Here is a 10,390-nt window from a genome sequence, read left to right on the forward strand (position 1 = left end):
AGACCTGAGTTACTTGAGTTGATATTTCATAGAATTGTAGAATTACAGAACCACAGAATCATAGAATCATAGAATAGATTGGGTTGGAAGAGACCTTAAAGATCATCTAATTCCAACCACCCTGTGATGGCAAGGACACCTCCAACAGACCACGTTGCTCAATGCCTCATCCAATCCGGCCTTGAATACTTCCAGGGATGGGACACCCATAGCTTCTCTGGGCAACCTCACCACCCTCATAGAAAAGAAGTTCGTCCAAATATCTAATCTTAGTCTACCCTCTTTTAGTTTAATGCCATTACTACTTGTGTTACCACTACAGTCCCTGATAAAGTCTCTCCCCATCTTTCCTCTAGGGCCCTTTAGGTACTGAAAGGCCGCTGTATAAGGTCTCCCTGGAGCCTTCTCTTCTCCAGGATAAACAACCCCAGTTCTCTCAACCTGTCTTCATAGGAGAGGTGTTCTAGTCCTTTGATCATCCTCATGGCCCTCCTCTGGACTCTTTCTAATAGGTCCATGCCCTTTTAGTGCTGGGGGCCCCAGAGTTAAATATATTACTCCACTTGGGATCTCACAAGAGCAGAGAGGGTGAATCACCTCCCTTGACTTGCTGGCTACACTGCTTTCATGAAACCCAGGATATGGTTGGCTTTCTGGGTTGCAAGTGCACATTGCTAGCTCATGTTGAGCTTGTCATCAAGCAACACTCTCAAGTCCTTCTTCTCAGAGCTGCTCTCAATCCATTCTCCATGCAGCCTGTATTTCTGTTTGGGATTGCTCCAACTCACACACAGGACCTTACACTTGACCCTGCTGAACTTCATGAGGTTTGCACAGCCCCAGTTTCTTGAATGCCTTGCCTATTTTAATTGGTTAATTATTATATATATCATTGCAGTGATACACTCTTTCTCAGTTGCATTTCTACTAATTAAGGTACATTAATTAAAGATAAAAAAGAAATAATAACCTCCACTAGGAGTAAACACTGATTGTATTTTCAGAGGCTGAAATGCTCACAATTTTTGGTCACAGGGACACAAAGAAAGCAAATTTAATATTTTATAGATAATTCTAAGGTTTCAAGTTATCATTTCATAGCACAGAGAATAATCATTTATCAAAAACAAACAAACAAACAAACGGGAAACCAGGAGTTGTTGCTGATGTTTTTAATCTTCTCTGGAGTTTTTGATCCTTGCATTCACCAGAACTTATTGAAATAAGATAAATTATTATGTTCCGTTTCATATATTGTCTGCATTAACTTTGACTAATCTATGTCACAATGTTGTGGTTTAACCCAGCTGGCAGCTAAGCACCACACAGCTGTTCACTCACCCTCCGCCCTTCCACTCTGGGATGGGGGAGAGAATCAGAAAAAAAGTGAAAACCTGTGGGTTGAGATAAAGACAGTTTATTCAGACAGAAAATAAATGAAAATAATAATAATGATAATAGTACTACTAAAAATAGTGTGTACAAAACAAGTGATGCACAATGCAATTGCTCTCCACCCGCTGACCGATGCCCAGCCTCTCTCCCGGAGCAGCCGGTCTCCCCCACCCCAGCCAGACACCCCATATTAATTGCTCATCATGATGCCAGATGGTGTGGAATACCTCTTTGGCCAGTTTGGGTCAGCTGTTCTGGGTCTGTCCCCTCCCAGCTCCTGCTGCACCTTCAGCCTGCCCACTGGCAGGACAGTGTGAGAAGCTGAAAAGTAAGTATTTTCACACAAAACTATAGTGCCAATATTGTCAAATATATTGTCAAGTATGTATTTTTATATTATTTACTTGTTTCTCTTTTCAGAAGGTGTAGGATCAAACACAACTTCTGATATTCTCAAGTTTTAGAAATGGAGTGTCTTTAATTTAATTTATCCATTGTATAGTTCATGCAGTTGTGACTCTGGTGGAAGGTAGGGGAAAGATGTGTTGCTTTCACGTAACTCAGAACTTTTGAACTTACTCACTACCAAAATGTATTCCTGCTTCTAGAACAATATGGTTTGGTTTACAGGACAGACTTGCATGCAATATAATTGGTCCTCTGTTGCAATGAAGCTGGGAACATATCCTGTGAGAAAAGAAAACTCCTAACTTGTTCAGCTGCTGACTGAGTTTAGTTAGTTTACCAAGCTGTGATTAATTTTCATTTTTGTAAGGTCTGGCTACTTTGTCTTTAAACCTTTTAATGCACAGTTTTTAGTAAGTAAGAATAGTAATAGAATTATTTTTCAAGAGTTGCTGTTGCCCATGTTACATATCTGACAATATAAGTATACTAATATAATCTGTGTAAATGTATACAATATACTAATATATAGTTATACTAATAATACTTATATAGTTATACTACTAATAATATACTAATATATAATATACTAATATATAACTAGTATATATAATATACTAATATAATCTGTATAAATGTATAAACAATACATTTGTTGCAATAATTGTCATCAATTAAATTTTCCTGAATGCTGTGAGTTCTGACAGCACATTGTGAAGCAAGGAATTTAGTACTCTACAAAGATAATCTGCCCATTGGCTTCATTCTAGAAATTTAACATATTTTAATCTGGTGCTTTTGCTGTGATATTTACTTTATATCACCCTTCAGAATGGCATTCACTGGGGTGAACAAAAGGCATCATGTTTGGAGAAAATGGAACAGCCTGGTGGAGGATTGGGGAAAAGGCTACATTTTATAATTAATGAATAATCATATGATTAAAATGTATTTTGGCTAATAAAGGGACCATTACAGGGTAGATCCTAAACACCTTAATTTGCATTATTTTAGGTAGTAGTAACTAGCAATAAAGTTTTAGGACATAAAGGGAATGCACAAGTGTATCCATAGATTAAATGGAAATGAAACAGATATATCTTTGTTTTCATCAAGCCTTGCTTGAAGATTTGCCACATTTTTAATGTGAGTTTGTATTAAGTCACAGTGCATATTTTTGGAGGTAGATATAAAGGGGACTATGATACACTGAGAGGTGGAGTAGTGAGAAACATTCTTCTCACTAAATGTGTGATCTGTTATCATTCGTTTTGATTTTACCACATAAAGAAATAGAACATTTACAATAATGGAGCTAGACAGATTTCAAAATGCAAAGTGATTCTTCATTCACAATGCAGACTTGTGTATGTGTCACCAACACAGAGGTGGTGACAGGTAGCCCTGTAGAAAAAGATTAATGACACTAGAATTTTCCAGCTTAATGCTTACACTGCACTTTCAGCGTGCAGGGACAAACTGTTTGTTTTCCCTTTTAGATTGCTTACCACTGCTTGATTTACTGGGCAGCAGAGTGAAGACAAGGTTTTAAATAACAGTGGTATGGCTACCATTCTTCTCAGCAAGCAACTGAACTTCTTTTGGAGACTGAAAAAGAGTACTTGTTCGAGTACTTGTCATATTTCTTGCTACCAGAATTTTCTTTCATGAAGCATGACCTTTGAGGATACTTCAGGTGAAACTTGTTTCTGATATTGGTCATCTCTGAGATCTTTTGGACATGAGGAAAAGAATCTGAGAGTAATGAAAGGATCTGTGAATAGATCCCTGAAAAATTATACAGGCAGTAACATCTTTCATTTGTATAAGAATGAACATTTAAAAATAAAATGAACATTTTAAAACAAAATGGATTAATTACAGAATCATAGAATGGTCAAGGTTGAAAGGGACCTCTGGATATAAATATCTAGTCCGACCCCCTGACAAGCAGGGCCACCTTGAACATGTTGCACAGGATCACATCCAGGGGGCTTTTGAATGTCTCCAGAGAAGGAGATTCCTCAGCCTCTGTGGGCAACCTGTTCCAGTGCTTTGTCACCCTCACCGTAAAGAAGTGTTTTTCATATTCAGCCAAAACTGCCCACATTTCAGTATGTGCCCATTGCCTCTTGTCCTTAATATTGTTTTTCACTGAGTTAAAAAGCTACAAAGTTCTCACAAACTTCGAAGTTACTATGGTATAAGATAACTGTGTGAAAATCTGCTACTAGGTTTTTCCATTGAAACCACATTATTTTGAATGCAGATACAACTGCTACAGATATTCAGGTATATTGTTTTGAATTCAGATGGAACAAAGGAAAGAAAAACTTCCTTCTTCACATTATGTTGTTACAGGTGTAACTCCACTGGTATTGAAGGAGTCACACCAAAATTAATTTCATCCATTATGTTCCGACTACTGACTACAACTCTCTACGCAACACTACAGCTCCTGATTGTGCTCTAGTTTAGCAATCTCAATCCCACTTAGTCTCATATTTGCACTTACAACAGGTTTTGTGAGGGAACTGTCACTCCATCTGGATAAATTGAGCATCTTGACAAAACACTGCAAAATTTACCCTGGAGAAAATGTTTTAAAGCTAACTTGATTTCAGACATTTTACCAGGCATAGAGCTGTCTGAAACATGCTTTGTAGTACAACTTCATCTTCCTTATTAGTCAGAAATTGTATTTACTTGATATCAACTCTTCTTTTTGAGTGTGCTTAAGGATAACGCCAAGTTTATATAGTTATATGTATAAAACAAATTTCTTTCAAACAGGCTTTCTCCAGGTGTGCAAAGGTGGGTGGTTTCCTGGGGGGTAGAGGACTGCTCAGGGCTTCTTTGTTACCCCACTAATGAATCACCCAGAGAAGGTGGACTTGGCACTTTAATTGAGGATCTCCAACACTCGACTCAATGTCATTTGCATAGCACTGAAAACTGGAATCTTACTTTTTAGATACTTTTGCTAAGACAGTGCAACACGGTGGGAGAGCAAAGCTAAAACGAAGCAGCAGTAACTGCCCCTGGCAAGCAAAAGAGATGTCCTCAGCCTCTAGAGAACAGGCAAGAAGAAGTTCATTTAAAAATTATAATCCCGGTGGTTTGCATACTGTAAAGAACTGTATCATACAAATAATAGAGCATGGCTTTCCTTGAACCTCTGTGATTTATTTACAAAGTTGTAGGCCAGCTCCATTAGTCATGAGTGGTGGAATAAAACTAAGCTGTACTGTACATAGATAAATGCACAATTAGTGCAAATCACAGAATCATAGAATCATTAAGGTTGGAAAAGACCTCCAAGATCATCTGGTCCAACTATCCCCCTACCACCAATATTACCCATTAAACCATGTCTGTAAGTACTACATCCAACTTTTCTTTAAACACCCCCAGGGATGGTGACTTCAATGCCTAAATACTCTTTCTGAGAAGAAATTTCTCCTAATTTCCAACCTGAAATGAATCCAATGGTTCAAAGGTCATTAGAGTATTTTGAAATGATGCCGCATGTCATTATGTGGAAGCTCTATTTTGTCACATGATTTCCCTTTTGACCTGTTGTCTCAGCAACAGGATATCGTGATACTGGCAAAGACAATATTTTTATCCTATAACATAGGTCTGTTTTTATGTGAAAAATAAGATTTCGTCTAGAAAGAGTTTTATGAGATCACAATGTTTTCACTGCATCTGTCTATCTGAGGCTTTCATGCCATCATCTAATAACATATTATCTGAGTAACCAGGGCCTGTTTATAATAATGTCACTGTAATGTACATAATTGACTCTGCATCAGTTCCTCCTACCAGGGAGGAACAATAATATAGACTTCCCACCTATACAGCTTTTTAAAGCTGGTGGCCCAAACCAGGAAGTCTAGGCTGGGAAGCTACTTAACTTATTTTTAGATGAATACATATCTCATCATGATCAAAAGAGGTAAACTACTCAGGTCATCTTCAGCTGTACCAAGATTTGTCTGTACTTTGGCCACAACAACCCCATGCAGTGCTACAGGCTTGGGGCAGAGTGTCTTGAGTATGTAGAGGAAAAGGATCTGGGGGTTCTGATTGATGCTCACCTAAACATGAGCTGGCAGCGTGCCCAGGTGACCAAGAAGACCAACAGCATCCTGGCTTGTATCAGGAACAGGGTAGCCAGCAGGACAAGGGAGGTGATCGTCCCATTGTACACTGCTCTGGTGAGTCTGCACCTCGAGCATTGTGTTCAGTTTTGGGTCCCTCACTATAAGAAGGATATCGAGGCCCTGGAGGGTGTCCAGAGAAGGGCTATGAAACTGGTGAATGGCCTGGAACACAAGTCCTATGAGAAGCGGCTGAGGGAACTGTTTAGGTTGTTTAGTCTGGAAAAGAGGTGTCTCAGGCGAGACCTTATTGCTCTGTACAAGTACCTGAAAGGAATTGTGGGGAGCTGGGCATTGGCCTCTTCTCACAGATAACTAGCAATAGGACTAGAGGCAATGGCCTCAATTTGTGCCAGGGGAGGTCCAGGTTGGAAATTAGGAGAAATTTCTTCTCAGAAAGAGTAATCAGGCATTGGAATGGGTTGCCCAGGGAGGTGGTGGAGTCACCATCCCTGGGGATGTTTAAAGAAAGGTTGGACTTGGTGCTTAGGGACATGGTTTAGTGGGTGACATTGGTAGTAGGGTGATGGTTGGACCAGATGATCTTGGAGGTCTTTTCCAACCTGATTGATGATGGTTCTCATACAAAATATAGTCTTAAACCACATTCTAATATGTTTGTCATCAACCCTGGATCTGTTAAAACTTAGCAACAAACAAATGAAATTTTATTTAAACTTGTTAAAGATAACCTGAATGTGGGAAGCAGCCACTTCTGTAATTATGTTTTCTGATGGTGCAAGCGGAAACCTACAGCAGGCAGCAGGTATGTGGGATAATGTGTATGGGGGCTGGTGGTAGACTGTGATCATCTCTTTGCCTAGATCAGCACCAGCTGGAACAACATAGCCAGCTCCACCCATAATCTCCTATTTTATTTAGGACCTTTTGAAAAATTTAACCCAGAAGCTAAAATATTTTCTTCATAAATTAGAAGATACTGTGATCGCATTTTCTTACGTCAGAAATTGCATTTACTATCAATTATGTTTCAAGTATAGCTATAGGCTAAGTTTGACATCGTGTCATAAGTTCAGTGCTGCTGTATATGTATGAGACACTTTCCTTTTCCCATTTTCCCATTTTGATTCTCTGAAATAACTTTCTATGCTTCCCTATATTGGGAAATAATAATAATAATAAATAAATCAATTGTATTGAGATATGGAACACATAAAAACAAGATTATCTGAAGCAACACTCAACACCAAAATTGACAGAACATTTATCTCTTCATATAAAATCACAGGGCAAATGGATATATTCCACTTCTGAAATTTTATATTCAGACACAGTAACTTTGTTTTTTCTTTTTTGTTTGTTTTTTGTTTGTTTTTGTTTTTTGTTTTTTTTTTTTAAACTGTTACTAATTTTTAGCTCCTCGAAGGCCAAGCAAGATGGGAGACTGGATTAAAAAGAGAGGAAAAAAGATTACACCAACCCTTGTGAAATAAATGTCTAAATAAGTTACAAGAAGTGAATACAAAACACTACAATGTCATGAGGAGGGCGAAAGAGAGCAGAATCAAAAATGATGTGCCATAATATACCTTAACCACATGTTTTTAAAAGTCCACTAAAATAAGTAGAAACTACATGACAACCCAATGGTTGGAAAACTTTGTTCCAATGAGCTAAATACCCTGATTTATTGCTCCACAGTCTTCCAAGTAACTTTACATTCCTTAGAACAATTTTCATTTATATTTAGAACTACCCCCGCCCCCAACCTGACATATTTGGGCGGGCCACTGAGGAGGACTACAAGGATGTAGCGAGGCTGTGCAGGGAGAAAATTAGAAAGGCCAAAGCTCATCTGGAGCTCAACCTGGCTACTGCCGTTAAAGACAACAAAAAATCCTTTTACAAATATATCAACGCGAAACGGAGGACTAAGGAGAATCTCCATCCTTTACTGGATGCGAGGGGAAACCTAGTTACTAAGGATGAGGAAAAGGCTGAGGTCCTTAATGCCGCCTTTCCTCAGTCTTTAGCGGCAATACCGGTTGTTCTCTGGATACCCAGTGCCTTGAGCTGGTGGAAGGGGATGGGGAGCAGGATGTGGCCTTTGCTATCCATGAGGAAATGGTTGGCGACCTACTACGGAACTTGGATGTGCGCAAGTCGATGGGGCTGGATGGGATGCACCCGAGGGTACTGAAAGAACTGGCGGAGGAGCTGGCCGAGCCGCTTTCCATCATTTATCGGCAGTCCTGGCTATCGGGGGAGGTCCCAGTTGACTGGCGGCTAGCCAATGTGACGCCCATCTATAAGAAGGGCCGGAGGGCAGACCCGGGGAACTATAGGCCTGTCAGTTTGACCTCAGTGCCAGGAAAGCTCATGGAGCAGATTATCTTGAGGGTCATCACGCGGCACTTGCAGGGCAAGCAGGCGATCAGGCCCAGTCAGCATGGGTTTATGAAACGCAGGTCCTGCTTGACGAACCTGATCTCCTTCTATGACAAAGTGACGCGCTTGGTGGATGAGGGAAAGGCTGTGGATGTGGTTTACCTTGACCTCAGTAAGGCTTTTGACACAGTTCCCCACAACATTCTCCTCAAGAAACTGGCTGCTCGGGGCTTGGACTGGCATACGCTTCGCTGGGTTAAAAACTGGCTGGATAGCCGGGCCCAGAGAGTTGTGGTGAATGGAGTCAAATCTGGTTGGAGGCCGGTCACTAGTGGTGTCCCCCAGGGCTCGGTACTGGGGCCGGTCCTCTTTAATATCTTTATCGATGATCTGGATGAGGGCGTCCAGTGCACCCTCAGTAAGTTTGCAGATGACACCAAGCTAAGTGCGTGTGTCGATCTGTTCGAGGGCAGGAAGGCTCTGCAGGAGGATCTGGATAGGCTGGAGCGATGGGCTGAGGTCAACTGTATGAAGTTCAACAAGGCCAAGTGCCGGGTCCTGCACCTGGGGCGCAACAACCCCAAGCAGAGCTACAGGCTGGGAGATGAGTGGCTGGAAAGCTGCCTGGCCGAGAAGGACCTGGGAGTATTGGTTGATAGTCGGCTGAATATGAGCCAGCAGTGTGCCCAGGTGGCCAAGAAGGCCAAGAGCATCCTGGCCTGTATAAGAAGCAGTGTGGCCAGCAGGTCTAGGGAAGTGATTGTGCCCCTGTACTCGGCTCTGGTGAGGCCGCACCTTGAGTACTGTGTTCTGTTTTGGGCCCCTCGCTACAAGAAGGACATGGACGTGCTCGAGCGAGTCCAGAGAAGGGTGATGAAGCTGGTGAGGGGTCTGGAGAACAAGTCTTACGAGGAGCGGCTGAGGGAGCTGGGCTTGTTCAGCCTGGAGAAGAGGAGGCTCAGGGGCGACCTTATCGCTCTCTACAGTTATCTTAAAGGAGGCTGTAGAGAGGTGGGGGTTGGTCTGTTCTACGTGCCTGGTGACAGGACGAGGGGGAATGGGCGAAAGTTGCGACAGGGGAGTTTTAGATTGGATGTTAGGAAGTACTTCTTTACCGAAAGGGTTATTAAGCATTGGAACGGGCTGCCCAGGGAGGTGGTGGAGTCACCATCCCTGGAGGTCTTTAAAAGACGTTTAGATGTAGAGCTTAGCGATATGGTTTAGTGGAGTACTTAGTGTTAGGTCAGAGGTTGGACTCGATGATCTTGAGGTCTCTTCCAACCTAGAAATCTGTGATACTGTGATACTGTGATATATTTGTGGAAGAAAGTGTTCTAGGGAAAATGAGGGCTAATTATATAACGATGGAGTTTTCAAGTTGTGTCAGTATGTGGTCTCCAGGGGAAAACAACATGGGAATTTCTGAAAGTAAACCAAAGATAAGATTTCATGTACTTAATTCTGTCTCCCAGATGGCCAATTGTGTAGAAAAAATGAGAGATGTTTCTGCCACCATATTTCTTACAAATGAGTCTCTAGTGAAGGAGGCAATAAATTCATTGCTGTTTGGGGTTTGAGGCAGTTAAAGAATATAATATTTTTAAAATAGTACAATTGTCTTTCCAAAAATATTCTTCCAGAAGTTCCTACCTTAGTTCCGAATAAATTTACCGTTTAATAAGTCTAGTCATTCACTTGAATGCATTCATCATGTATTTTAACACTGCTATTAGTATTGGTTAAAATTAATTATAGGTCTCTATAGGTTTACAGGAGACGTCTTTTCTTTTACACTTCCAGAACAGTCATTAATGAGAAGAAAATCTCTGAAATGTGCATATCTCTTTCTCTACCCTTCCTCACATTTCCATTTTGTTTACAGTGAACTTATCCATTAAAAGAAAACACGTTGTTTGTAGCTTGCTTAAATACCATTAATTTCGTTTTACGCTAAGCATTCCATTTATAGAAAAAATATGTATTTTAAATGTGTATGCATCTAACTTCTTGCTCACTTGGTCAGGGTCATCTTCTGGTTAAAGGAGAGACATGAGTCAGGAAACCTATGTTCTGGA

The 10,390-nt window shown here is 40.8% G+C and overlaps 1 long non-coding RNA gene across 2 annotated transcripts; it reads left to right on the forward strand.

Moving 5' to 3' along the window:
* Window positions 1–606: 606 nt before the first annotated feature.
* Window positions 607–3,813, forward strand: LOC308191974. Of its 2 annotated transcripts, XR_013948438.1 has the most exons (3): window positions 607–1,723; window positions 1,816–1,924; window positions 3,300–3,813. It is a non-coding gene; the product is annotated as an uncharacterized lncRNA (long non-coding RNA). The 2 variants fall into 2 exon arrangements; XR_013948439.1 differs by lacking the exon at window positions 607–1,723 and having other exon boundaries at window positions 1,772–1,924.
* The last annotated feature ends 6,577 nt before the right edge of the window (window positions 3,814–10,390 follow it).

The sequence above is a fragment of the Anser brachyrhynchus genome (assembly GCF_964034855.1).
Source record: "Anser brachyrhynchus genome assembly, chromosome: 3".
Taxonomy (NCBI): Eukaryota; Metazoa; Chordata; class Aves; order Anseriformes; family Anatidae; genus Anser; species Anser brachyrhynchus.